This window comes from Uloborus diversus, chromosome 1 (genome assembly GCF_026930045.1).
Source record: "Uloborus diversus isolate 005 chromosome 1, Udiv.v.3.1, whole genome shotgun sequence".
Lineage (NCBI taxonomy): Eukaryota > Metazoa > Arthropoda > Arachnida > Araneae > Uloboridae > Uloborus > Uloborus diversus.
The window spans coordinates 251,050,819-251,065,025 of NC_072731.1; the positions used below are offsets into that span (position 1 = coordinate 251,050,819).

Here is a 14,207-nt window from a genome sequence, read left to right on the forward strand (position 1 = left end):
GATGCAGATTATTTTTTATTGTTCTTTAGTCAAGCGGATATTATCACGAGGAAATATATTTTACTCTAGAATATCATTTCATTCGCCGAATGATTAATGGTGTGGCCAGCATCACAAAAAGAAGAAATGACTAAAGATCTATCTGCACTGGACTTCGATTAAGAGTTTTTTTTTTTTTTTTTCTTCACACAAAGATAAGCAAATGAGAACAAAAAGAACAGTAAAGGCTGACGAATTTTATCGGATAAAAATTGAGCTATCCGAAGATCACCTATTTCCAAAAATTGTTTTAAAAGAAATTTTTCTTCCTTATATTTTGTATTTATTTTTCAGAATGCAGAATTGGAAATGTAATAGGAAAAGCACGCGCACGAAAGGGTACTGAATACCGGAGGGAAAAGAACGGCTTAAAGAATAAACCTCGAGCATCACGAAAGGTGAATAAATCAAACGGAAATTGAAAGATTAAAAAAAATATATATATGATTCAGGCAGAAAGAAGCAAAGGGATGTAAGTGGACTTTTAAAAAGTTTTGAGTGAAATGCGCCCAACGTTCAAACCACTGTGTAGTCTTTCATTTAAAAGTTTTCCTGAATCATACTCTATATGGCAGCATCTGCTATATCAGTATCATTTCTTGCAACAAAACAGGTAAGAGTTTCACCTAAGATTTGTACTAGTCATCTACTATTTTTCTAAACTTTGGCACCTTTACTTTTGGCACATACAGTGACTACCCAAAGTGTTCGTACACTTTGAAATTTTTCAGTAAAACCAAAATAACGCGAAACTGAATTCGAATATGACGTCCAATATTTTTTCACATCATTCCTATGCGATTCTAAATACAACCCAGTAGTTTTTTTTTAATATTGAAGGATCTTCTTGGGGGTCAAAAAACGAAAAGACAGAGAAATAACACGTCACAAAAGTCATCGTACACTCAAATATTTTCGAACAAATTCATGATTAAAATTATCATATGACAATTTTTTATTATTTTCGCATTGTGTTGACCCTTAAAAGTCATTTGGTTTTAATTTTTTGCTTATTTATTCCTTAATATTGCGCTTATTACTTTGAAATGGCTGGTATTCGTAAAAAACAACAAACACCATTCAAAATTTGAATTTCTTCCTCACAGAAATGGTAAATTGGTTTGAAATGTCTCTAAATTAGATAATTTATTCCTTTCTATAGTAAAGTGCTTGATAAAATGCTTTATAGAAAAGAATCGGATCGAAAAGAAGGTAAGAAAAGGTCAACCGGCAAAGTTGACCAAACGTGATCGGAGATTTAAAGTTAAAAAAATTATGAAAAATACACATTTGAGTGCTGTAAAATTTTCTACAGAGTTAAATGAAACATTTTACATTTAATTTTCACCTAAAATTGTTTGCCAAGTTCTCTGGTTAGCTGGATTAAATGGGACCTCTTCGAGCAGAAATTTTCTTGTTCGTGCAAAAAACAGAAAGCTTACGCTTTTCGTCGCAAAAGCAATGATAAATAAACTCAAAACGTTTTGTAATTACGTCTTACTTCGAGATAAATATGAATTCAACATTTTTGGTTAAATTGTTGAAAATTAGAAACATAAGAAAAAAAAATTAGGAACTTAATCTTAAGAACTTAGTTGGATCAGTTTAATCAGAACGGTGAAGGTGTTCTTGTGTGAGGTTGCATGTCAGCATTAGGACCTAGTAGTTTGGAATTTTTTGATGAAATAATGAATCATGCATTTCCTTAAATTATCTTAAAAATCAATTTTAAACTCTTACCCAAAAATTTAGTTATCGGAAACAACTTTGTCCTTTTTATCAAGATAACGATAAGAAGCACACGGTTTTCAACGTTTGCGTATAATTCCTCAAAAATTGTCCTAAAGTTTAGAAAATACCCCCTCCATCTCCAGATTTGAACTTAATGTAACATATTTAGAGATATCTGGAGGCTAGATTACGAAAATTTGGCTTTGGAACGAAAATAGAGCTAGATACGGTAAGACTCGAAGAATGGTTGAACACTTAGAAATTACGCAAAAAAAGAAAGAAAAAGTAATGAAATCTATTCCCAGGCACTAAAAAGGTGTTGTTGATACTGCATGATATTCTTCTTATACATAACTTAAAAGTTAGATTATTCAATAATATATAGACATTTTTCAAAGTGTACGAAGACTTTTGTTAGATAAAATTTCCGGCACCTTTTGGTTTTTGATTTTTTAAAAAATAAGTTAATATTTAAAAAAATTTCAGGTAGTTTTGTTAAACATTGATCATAGATCTTATAATTAAATACCTATTTTGAAATATTATTTCTAACCAATGGATAGGGGCCTATTTCATTGAAAGTCGTAGGTGTACGAACACTTTTGGCAGCCACTGTAAGTTCAAATGTGAGCGAACATTTTAGAGAATTCCTAATTAGTATTTTGCGTGCAGCTCTTTCTGCCTTAGCCCTGGTTCAGGGGCTGTAATTTAGTGCTAAACCCAAGCTTTGCCTTCAGTTCACGTGTCGAACCGCACCATGCAGCGGACACTCGCTGATGAGATACTGTGAGGCTCTGAGAAGTTGAGTTCCGACTCTGACAATTTTTACCTGTGTTTCGGAAAATAGGAAGGGGTACTTGGCGCTAAATTGAGATGAGAAACTTTTTTAGTAGTTCTTAAAAAATATTCCAACTAAAATCCGAGCCAATAACGCTTCTATTTTTTTCACTTAACTCCCCTAAAATAGGTAAATATAGTCAAGGTCATAGCCAGGGGTGCCCACAAGGGGGGATTATGGCGTAAGTTGCGCCATCAAAATTTCTGGGGGGGATTTTTAAAATTGCTTTTTATTTATTTATTGATTGATTTATTTTTAGTTTAAATTAGTATTTATTTTATTTTATTCTGTTTATTTTTTTTTCATTTATTTAGTTTTGTGTGTGTGTCATTGGCGTAGCACAGAAATTTTCTAATAAAATAATAATAATAATTAAAAATTAAATATATAAATAAATAAAATATATTTAAAAGAATAAATAAATAAAAAGTATTAAAAAGTAAAAATAAATTTAAAAAAAAAATAAAAATAAGAGCTTAAAACAAAAAGGGAGAAGAGAGTTGAGCAAATTTTTTTTTTGGGGGGGGGAGAGGGACTTTGCGCCATTGAACTTGGGGGGGGGGCACTCCTGGTCACAGCTTAACTAACCAGCGCTGCACTATAAATTTTCTTTATCGAACAGTTTGTTGGCACTATCAGCTTCAATGAGATGACACCTGCCTCCAGTTCGGTTATTCACTAATCCTAACTCATGAGTTCTAATAAAAACGAAACTGCAATCTCTGGATGTGATAACCGGGCTGTCTGATATATTGCATGTATTTCTTCCTGCCTTAGTCCTGGCTTAGGGGCGGTGATTTACTGCTAAATTTTAGAGAATGATCTGACGAGAGCATGAAATATAATTTTGTAAGAAAAAAAAATGTCAAGTATAAATATTTTTATGTGCAGTACGTATCTTAAAACCCTTTCAGACAGAATTTCGAAATACTTAACCAAAAGTGTTTTTATTTGGTAGACAGTGTACTATGGTAAAGAGTATTTTGTAGACAAAATTTCAAGTTTATAGGTGAGAAATTGAAAGAGTTGTGACACGTCCAATAATCCGGACATATGTTATTGAAATACATATTTCAGGTAATAAAGCGATGAAACATCAAACAAACTTCTTTGTAAAATATTCTCTAAACAATAATAAAACATAATATAAGCATTTGAAATGACTAATATAAGATTATATATTTTTTAAAAAAATTTAAAAAACTCGCTTTTGCGACGATAATCCGTGGTTGGGAAAATGAGCCAGTCCCATTCTCTCAACCCCTATTTCTTCATGTTGTCAATCCCAAAATGAAAAATTCTTGTACAGATAATAATAAGCAGACTGTAAAGAGTCAACTGCGAAACAAAATTGAGTAATTTATTAAATTAATAAATGGTTAGCAGCTGTTTAAAGTTCATGTCCGGTATACCGTACGCCACGTCTGAAAGGGCTAAAATGTGATTATTTGAACGAAGTTTTCCCACATATAGATTTTTATTAAAATATATGAGTACAGTCGAGTCCCGACTTACGCGAGGGATGCGTTCCAAGACTCCTCGCGTAAGTCGAAATTTCGAGTTGTAGAAAAGGGTATGTATACAATTTTTTTTTCTTTTGAAAAATACGAAATTATTTCAGACACTTATAAGCATCCCTCAAACTGCTTTAAAGCATTCCTCAACTATACATTAAAGTTTCTTATAATTAAGAACTGTACTTTTACTGTACTTAAAAAATAAAAAAGGTGCTTCATTCATAAAAAACTGTTGAATGCACAAAATAAATGATCAATGGCAAGGAAAGACATAAACCAAAACTGCATGGTACGTACATCACTAAAACTTATTGTCGTGCTACTGTCGACGTACTTTTTAGTTGTTCAATCATATCGAATATCTTAAACTTTTTTTTTAGGAAAAACTTTCTTTTTCTTCCCATATTTACAAGTTTTAGATAAAGCAGTGCACTAAGGTGCCATTTCAATTCATCAACTTTAATATTTAGAAAGAAAAAAGGAAGAAAGAAGCCGAGTAGTTACTTGATGCACTAACAAAGCGATGCGTGGACTAGTATGGTGAACGGAACTTCCGCTATCAGTGACGCCATAAGGTAAAATATATTAATAATAATATACGAAATCAATATTTAGGACCCAATAACGAAACCGATACTTCGTTCCAAAACAATTCGTATTGCAGATGAGGAATTTGCGTTAGTCCTAAAATTCGTTACTCCGGAAAACTCGCGTTATAGCCATTTCGCGTAAGTCGAATCGCGTTGTAGCGGGAGTCGACTGTAATTTCCTTTCTAATAAGCTGCATAAAACACCACCTCTTCACTTGCAGACTGTTGCAATGGAAATCTGATTAAAGTCCAAGAATTTTTTTTACCATTGCAGACTCTGGCATTTCAAAAAAACGTCTGATAAGGGAGGCAGAAGCAGAATACCAACCTAATGCACGAAAATCCTACGTGACTCGATTGCTGTTAAGGGCTCTCACATATCGGTATTCGAGACAGAGAAGAAACCAATTGTCCCTCAGTTTTTTTTTTTTTTTTTTTTCCACGATAGAAGGTTTCTTGTTTCAGACCTCTCCCCTCTAAGTTCTTTTTATGTATCGACTGGACATAACTCTCCGTTATTTGCGAGCAAATTCTATTTTAAGTTATTCTGGGAAAAGTTGATATTCCTTTTGCGTCCAGCTCCCGTCAGCGTAGTGATAGCGAGGCAGTTTTTATAGTAGATAAGTCTAAGATTAAAGTATGAGTAAAATCATGTCTTTTGAAAATTCATATGCATGAAGTTTTTAATTTGAATATAAAGCTCATTAAATGTTTAATGGTTTTATCAAGGTTTTTCATAACACTTTGGACCGTGCTTAGTATATATGTCGTAAATTAAAATACCAGTGAAATCAAGTCTTTTAAAATTCATGTGCATAAAATTTCGATATACATATCAAAACTCATTAAGTTTTGAGTCGTGTTATCAAGGTCTTTCGTAACGTTTTTCATCGTTCTATGCTGAAAAGCATTTTTGAAATATCTGTGGCTTGGTTCATGTATATTCTGCACTAGTGGTACCCGCACGACTTTACCCGTAATAGAAAAATTTAAAAGGTTTTTGGTTCGCCTGTATATTTACAAATAATGTATGGTGAATTTTCTCGCCAATTGACGTGTACCCATGTTACGGTTCCACGTTATGATAATTTCGTATCTCGCCAATTGGCGTGTACCCATGTCACGGTTCCACGTTATGATAATTTTGTAGCTCGCCAGGTGACGTTCACCCATGTTACGGTTCCACGTTATGATAATTTCGTAGCTCGCCAGTTGACGTGTACCCACGTTACGGTTCCACGTTATGATAAATTCGTATCTCGCCAATTGGCTTGTGCTCACATTACGGTTCCACGTTATGATAAATTCGTAATTTACTCGTCCATCTTAGGGAAATTTTGTTATTAAAATTGGAATAGAAAAAAAAACAGATCGAATTTTCGAAAAATCGCTTCGAAGTGCACACCCCCACGCTACAAACTAACTTTGTGCCAAACTTCATGAAAATCGGCCGAACGGTCTAGGCGCTATGCGCGTCACAGAGATCCTGACAGACAGAGGGACATTCAGCTTTATTATTAGTAAAGATTCATTTGTCATTTTTCTGAATAACTTTGAAATAGAATGAGTATTACTGCTTACCTTGTAGCAATTAAATTTTAGAAAATAGAAAAATAAATCTGTTCTTGTCAAGGTTTCAAACCTTGCAAAATGTTTATGAGTGTGGCCGTATCGCTACTTACTATGAAGCGGTATTTTCAAGCTTTCAAACTTTGCAACATATTTCTAAATGATGTTTAATGTTTGTCGCAATGTGGAGCTACTAAAGGATTTATTGCTTTAAAACCAAAACAATAACCGTATGTTGATGTATAATAGTTGCGCACTACGCCATGCTTTATTTTTTTAGTTTTTTTTTTTTCCAATTTTCTCTCTTTTTTTTTTTTTTTAATACAGTCGCTGTGTGGAATGTTCGTGTCATTTGGGATTGTAACAGTTCAGTTTCGTAGCTTTTCTTAAATTATACAGACATGGATAATTTGGATTGATTTTTTTTTCAACAGGGCGAACTATTCAATGCAATCTGCATTAATTTTAGAATTTAATAGCTGTGTATATTTTTAATAGTTTCTGATATGCCTTTCTCGCTATGAGAAATGATGAAGTTAAGCACACATCAGTCAATTTTCTTTTTAAAGAATTATTTTTATGTAATTTGACAACAGGTACCTGCTTCGTCTAGGAAATAGAAAACTATTTTCTTCATGTTTAAATTCCTATAAAACAATGAGACTATCTTGCTGCACAGGAAAATTATCATTTTGCAAAGTTGTGGTGAGGCTGAAAATTTAATATTCTTACCATTTTAATACACAATATTCTCTTAGTCTAGCAATCAACTAAAGACTGTAATAATGGCATTAAAACAGGTTTAAAAAAATAGAAACATTTACAGTCGACTCCCGCTACAACGCGATTCGACTTACGCAAAATGGCTATAACGCGAATTTTTCACGAGTAACGAATTTTAGAGCCAATGCGAATTTTTCGTCCAAATTCCGAGGTTTTTTTTTTTTTTTTGGAAAAAGTATCGGCTTCGTTATTGGCTACTAAATACTGATTTCGTGAATGTTATCATATCTGTTTAAGCATCACTGACAGCAAAAATTCCCACCCCAAACTAGTCTACGCATCGCGTTGTTAGTGCATCAAATAACCACTCAGAATCTCGTTTCTTTATTTTTTCATTCTAAATGTTAAAGTTTATGAAATATAATGGCACCTTAGTGGTACCTTCATTTAAAGTTTGTGAATATGGGAAGAAAGAGAAAGTTTATGATAAAAAAAATAATAATAATTAAAAAAAAAAAAAAAAAAAACAAGATTCACGATATGCTTAAACATTAAACAAATTTATTTCATGTTTTATTCATGTTGAATAAAAGTTTTTATTTTTAAATATAGTAAAAATTCAGTTCTTTATGTAAGAAACTTTCGTGCATATTTGAGAAATGCTTTAAATCAGTTTGAGGGTTGTTTATAAGTGTCTAAAATAATTTGCTATGCTTCTAAAAAAAAATGTATTACAGTGAAACCTGTGTAAGTTGACCACTTGCGGTGCAGTACTTTGGTGGTCAACTTAGACAGGTGGTCAACTTATAAAGGGCGGTAATGATTTTTTTTTTTTTTTTTAAATCATTTCCAGCACCATGTTTTCATTTTTTGAGTAATTCAACCTTATTCTTTCTGTATAACTCACTTTCATTGTTTAACATTATTGAAAGTGAAACAATAATTAAAAATACTATTCAAATAATTTTGTTATTTTTTTTCCTTTTTTTTAAAACTACATTAGACACTGTAGTTTAAGAAATTCCATATGTGCCAGATAATTTTCTCTGGCTCTTTCCATTTTCAATTAATTTTAATATAATATTTCATACTTTTTATCAATCTCAAGTTCAACTAACTTTCTTTTCAAGCCTTTTTTGTATAATTTATAGCACAAAGAGCAATAAGGGCGACTCTCCTAGTTCATAAAGGCAAAATTAAAATATCCTATCTCTTAATCCCTTGCACCAGAAACATGTAACTTTACTCATTAGCAGGCCCAGATCTGCGTACCCGCAGAGCGAGGGGCCCGCGTCCTTAAAGGGGCTAACGGCCCTAGAAATTGAAGAAAAAGGTAGAAAAAAACTAGCACTAAGACTTATTCACTTTACAAATAGACACTGCTGGCCACTTTGGAGGGGCCCTACATATTTTGTTGCAGGGGGGGGGGACCAAAATGTATAGATCCTGGCCTGCCCATTTTAGCACAATTTCTGTATTTGCCACAACATATTGCAACTGAAAGAAAAGACTTTGAACTTTTCTACTGACACCTATTTTCATTGAACAGAGTACAAAAAGCTAGCTCAAATAGAACAACAAATGAAAAATAAGTTTGGAGAATAAAGAGCAGCATAAGCTTTATGCTACTGTTTAATTAGTAAAATGCTAGTCTCTCATCAAAGCATTAAAAACATTTTTGGAAAGCTATCAAGAAAAAAAAAGTAATAATAATATGAATAAATAAAAAATAAATTAAAATAATTTGCTGTAGAAAGTTTTAAAAAAATAAACCAAGTGGTCAACTTACAAAGGGTTTTTTACAATACTTCAAACCAAATTTGGCGTACATTAGAGGTCAAGATAGACAGGTGGTCAAGATAGAGAGGTGGTCAAGTTACAGAGGTTTTCCGTTATTATATGAGATAGGACTAATTCCGTTCCTGACAAAAGCGGTCAACATAGACAGGTGGTCAACTTACAAGGGTGGTCAACTTTACAGGTTTTACTGTAATATATTTCTTCACAACGCGAAACTCTGCCTTATGCGAGGAGTCTTGGAACGCATCCCTCGCGTAAGTCGGGACTTGACTGTACACCTAATAAAATCAATGTCAACGAGTTAGCGCAGTATGATTTATTTCTCATAACCCTCACAAGCAAGGTTAGGCAACAAATATCACGAAAACAAAATGGCTTATGTGTCAGTCCATTCTCCTTTCCATTTTCGTGCATTATAATATAATGCACTTACAGAAATTTTCTTCAATTCAGTTAGATTTATTAATTAACTTTTAACGCGTTGATAGCTTTCCCCGAGTTCTGAAATAGCATCCTACTTAAAGCTTGCAAACTGCTTGCACTGAGCATTGATAGCGCCGTATCGTTAATTATTTAAGCTTGTCTGAGTCTTTTTCAGCACACTTTCTACTATTGTGCAGTCTTATAACTACTTAGGAGATTTGAAGTGAAGAGAACCGCTTTGGCTAACATAATAGAACCTTATTTTCCCTTTCACATAAAATTCACATTACCAGGGTTACCAACCTTGTAGAAACTATTTGAAGAGCATCTGTGGTGACTTTGTGGAGCATTTTGAAATTTTGCGGAGCAGTTTGGAATTTTGTATAAAAATCAATGTAAAATTTTTTTATCTAAAATTGTTTTTGCGCTTTGATAATCATTTTTTAGCACTGGCATTAAAATAATTAGTTTTAAATTAATAAAACAGCTTTAAACACTATGTCACACTACGAGTATAAGCATCTTCAATTTCCCATATTTGCAAGCCTGTCATAAACAAATAGCAAATTATTATAAAAATGAATTTAATTTTATTAAAATCCTTAGTAAGCCTGGTCAAAATTAAGACTAAACGGGAAAATGCGGAGCAAAATAACTTCTTTGCGGAGCTGCGGAGTAACTCCGCAAAATGCGGAGGAATTGGCAACCCTGATACAGGAAAACCCCTCCTAACGGCACCCCTCAATTGCGAACACCCCACTTATGCGGACAACTTTTAATTCCCCTATTCAAGGCAATTAACATTATAAAACCCTTGTTCTGCGGACACCTCTCTAGTGCAGACAGAAAAAAATTGTCCCTTTAGTGTCCGCATTAGAGGGGTTTTACTGTATTATCTTTCTCTCGTATTGCGGATGTAGATAGAGAGCCCTGGAGAAGAAGATCTTACAATGACTGCCGAACAGATGCTTGTTTAGCAATGCAGTTTTCAGACCCGGATTAACTACTGTTTGCAATATTTTTTATCTTGACATGCCTTGCGTAGGCACAGTATTTCAATGACGGTATTTTTGTTGCTGTTGTTTTTAGTGTGAAGCTGTCATGTCCCATGTGGTCTTATGGTCTCTTTCTTTCACACACAAAACCCAGGTTCTAGTTCCGGAATGGGTAGAGATCACCACTACTACGGAGCTATAATGTGAATATGGCTATACCAGAGGCTTTGCGCTGAAGGTAGATAGTGAAAAGTCTTCAGAAGCTATTATAAGACTAACACTCAGATTATTCAAATGCGAAAGTGGGGTGTAATCTCCCAATTCTCTGTTCTATGTACAGAAAAATGCTTCCAAAAATTACAATTCTGAAAATAAATAAATAAATAAAAAATAAAGATAAATCTGTTGGACACTAACGGTATCTCAGAGAAACAAAATGATCCTCGCAGCACGATCGTTCACTTTTTAACCCGACATTTTTTAACTTGACCTGTATATATGTATATAATATCTCTCAACTCAATTTTTACTCATTCCCTGTGCTGGGTTTAATTTGAAATTTTATATGAGAGCCTCTCGTGACAACTCAATATTTTAATATTAAATTAACTAATTCATCACTCACTGTTACTTTTTTTTTAAATTGAAACATTTTCGCATAAATTCTCTAACGTGAGAGCGAAAAAAGTACTCGCATATATTTAGATTATATATCAATCGAGAGCTCAGACTTTTCTGCATAAAATGAGATTTGTATTAAATTTCCAAGTTAGTTAGAACGTTAAAAATAATTGTTTTAAGTTAGCTCAAGTTGTTTTCTAATTAACATGTAGGAAAGCTTTTGACTTCAAACAGCAGTTAGAAAACCTTTTATTAAATCTTTTCCTCATAATTCCCAGAAAGTCAATGCTCGAGGAAAAATCGACCCTTTCTTTAAATGTTCCTTCCTAACGTTTTCATTACAACATCACAACAAACTTTTCAAGACGTGATTTTTACCTCCGTCACGTTGGGAAGTAAACGTAAAAATAAAATTTAAGATTCCTGAGGTAATTTTGATGGATCGAATTTGGGGATGTCTCAGACACGCTGGAATTCTAAAACCATGTAGAGCTTTTATGTATTCAAATTGCTAACTAGAAAGCTGTATTTTCATTAAATGCCAGGAGAGTCTTTCGTCATGACTGGGATTAAGTCAACAAACTTAAATTGATGAGTAGATTAAATTTTCGTCGTGAGATTGATAACACTGTATGCAATATATTGCCATTAAAAAGCATATTGAAAATCTAAATCCACAAAGAGTTTTCATGTATTCAAATTGCTTACTAGAAAGCCGTATTTTCTTTAAATGTAGGAGAGTCTTTCGCCATGACTGGGATTAAGTCAACAAACTTAAATTGACGAGTAGATTAAGTTTTTATCGTGAGATTAATAACAATGTATGCAATATATTGTCATTAAAAAACATATTGAAAATCTAAATCTACGTAGAGCTTTCATGTATTCAAATTGCTTACTAGAAAGCTGTATTTTCTTTAAAATGTAGGAGTGTCTTTTGTCACGACTGGGATTATATTACCAAACTGAAATTACCTGGTAGGTTGAGTTGATATCGTTAAATCAATAACAGTGTCTGCAATATATTTTCATTAAAAAAATGTTGAATATCTGAAACCATTTAGAACTTTTACGCATTCAAATTGCTTGCTAGAAAGATGTATTTTCTTTAAATGCAGGAGCAGGGGCGTGCACAGGGGGAGGACACCTGTTGGCCCGGGCCGAGCCTGAAGGGAGCAAGAGATCTTCAAAAAGAGGGGTGAAATCGATGTAGGACATAAGGGTAAACAATATTTATGGGGCCCGTGAAAGTCATTTGTGACGGGCCCCAAAAATTCTGTGGACGCCCCTGTGCAGGAGAGTCTTTCGTCATGACTAGGATTACTTCAACAAAATGAAATCAACAAGTAGATTGACATCATAAGATTAATAACCATGTAATACAATTTATTGCTATTAAAATATTTATTGAACATTTCAACTGAAGTAGAACTGTTAAACATGCAAATATAACACATGTTTACAAGACTTTGATTTTTAAAAAAATTCTTTTTGCATTTTGATATGTAGTGAGTATACACGATTTAATTTCAAAAACAGTAAAATTTCATCTAGTGATTTGACTTCTACAAAGTCATTTTATAAATTCTACGTGCAGCTAGTCTGTTTTTAAAAATCGCTTTTTTGAAAGACTTCAACTCACATTTTAGTAAAATTTAAAAACTAAAAAATTAATAGAACAGCATTCAATGGTTTCCAGTTTTTATAAATATGTTTTTCTATTTATTTCTAGATGCAGCTATTTTTGACAATGCATTGTATCCACTGGCGCCGTTTTCCAGACACCGCAATCACGTCAGTCATCAGTTCTTACAGCACAGACTACTTTTCTTTTTTCTCCCCCAGGAGTAAAAACATGAGTTGCAAAAGAAAAAGTCCCCCTCCCTCCTCCCCCAGTTCAATCACGGGTACCGAGGAATTTAAATATGTACGCTTTACTCTTAGAAATCTCGGTCTGAATTCAGATTTCTGCAAAGGTTTTCAATTTCCTTTTCACTTGAATATATGTTTGCTGACTTGGCGATACAACCCTTGCAAATGTGTGGTGGGAAAACGGAGAATCAAGGGAAGAAGTAAAGACATAAATAAAAGTCCGCTTCAAATCGGCGTCATTCAAACGTATGTTGAGCGGGAAAGCCTAACAGCGTTTATAGATGAAAATAAATTGAGGTCTCATGAAATTCATAAGGCATAAGGGGAAATTCATTAATTACAATTCGTTTTTAAGGGTCTCGAGGGGGGGGGGTTTACAAAAATCTCTACATACCTTTACTTTAGATGGAGGGAGGGGTCAAACCTATTCTTACGAAACAATTTTCCAAGTCGATATTTTATATTAGAAATCGCGCGGTCAAGTGGTTTGGAAGAGATAATATTTCATTTGCTTCTGGAAGGTAAAAACCGTATTAGGATGAGCTGTTTTTTATTTGTTTTTCAAAGAGTGAATTAGTGTAAAATATAATAAAAGAATCGCACTATTCATGGCATGTTTTGTTTTTAATTAGTATCGCATCATATTAACATGTTTGAAAAATAAAAATCTTTGATTTACGTGAAACTGGGAGTTATAGCGAAACTGATTCTTTTCTATCAACATTTTATTATTTTGAAAAACGAAATGGATTCTTACGTAGGAATAGGGGGAGGGGGATATTACATACCCTTACATGGGGGGGGAGCAAAAATGACAAAAACCATCCTTACGTAATTAATGAATAGCCCCTAATAACCGGACTGCAGTTAACCCTCAGTGAGTTCATGACCAGGAAAAAGTAGCTCGTTGATTTTGTTTTAGTGAATATATTTTTAGCGATATTCATCGAGAAAGTTTTATAATCTATATATATAAAAATGAATGTTTGTCTGTATGTCATCCATGAACTCAAAAACTAATCGGCAGATTTGGCTGAAACTTTCACCGTTTGTTATTTTTGGTACTGGGAATGTTTATAGACCAGTTCGAAAAAAATCCGATCGATAGTTCCTTTTTTATTCCAATTTAAGTCACAATCCATTGGATAAATACGAATAAAATTATCGGCTGCAGAAATTAATTCGCGTGAAAGATCTCATTGATAAGAAGTTTGCTGTTGCCATTTTTCTTGAGTTTGAACAAATAAATTCTTTCTTTATTGTTTTATGGCTTTTCATGCAACGGGGGGGATTTAAAACTTTTTCTATTTGATATTTTTAGCGATTGATTGATCTTGCAAACTACGTGAGTACGAAATTTGAGTATAGTCACGGCTTCACTTGATACCTGGACCGATTATTATGAAAATTGCTATATATATGTATTTTTCCATGGAGAAGGTGCATAATATGCTCATTGAAGCCACTCGCCACCAGGTGACACTGCAGA

General features: G+C 33.3%; 1 protein-coding gene across 1 annotated transcript in view; it reads right to left on the reverse strand.

Annotated features, from left to right (window-relative positions):
• The window catches only part of LOC129219878 (uncharacterized), a 430,493-nt gene that overhangs the window by 394,752 nt on the left and 21,534 nt on the right, over nucleotides 1-14,207 (reverse strand). The window lies entirely within an intron of this gene.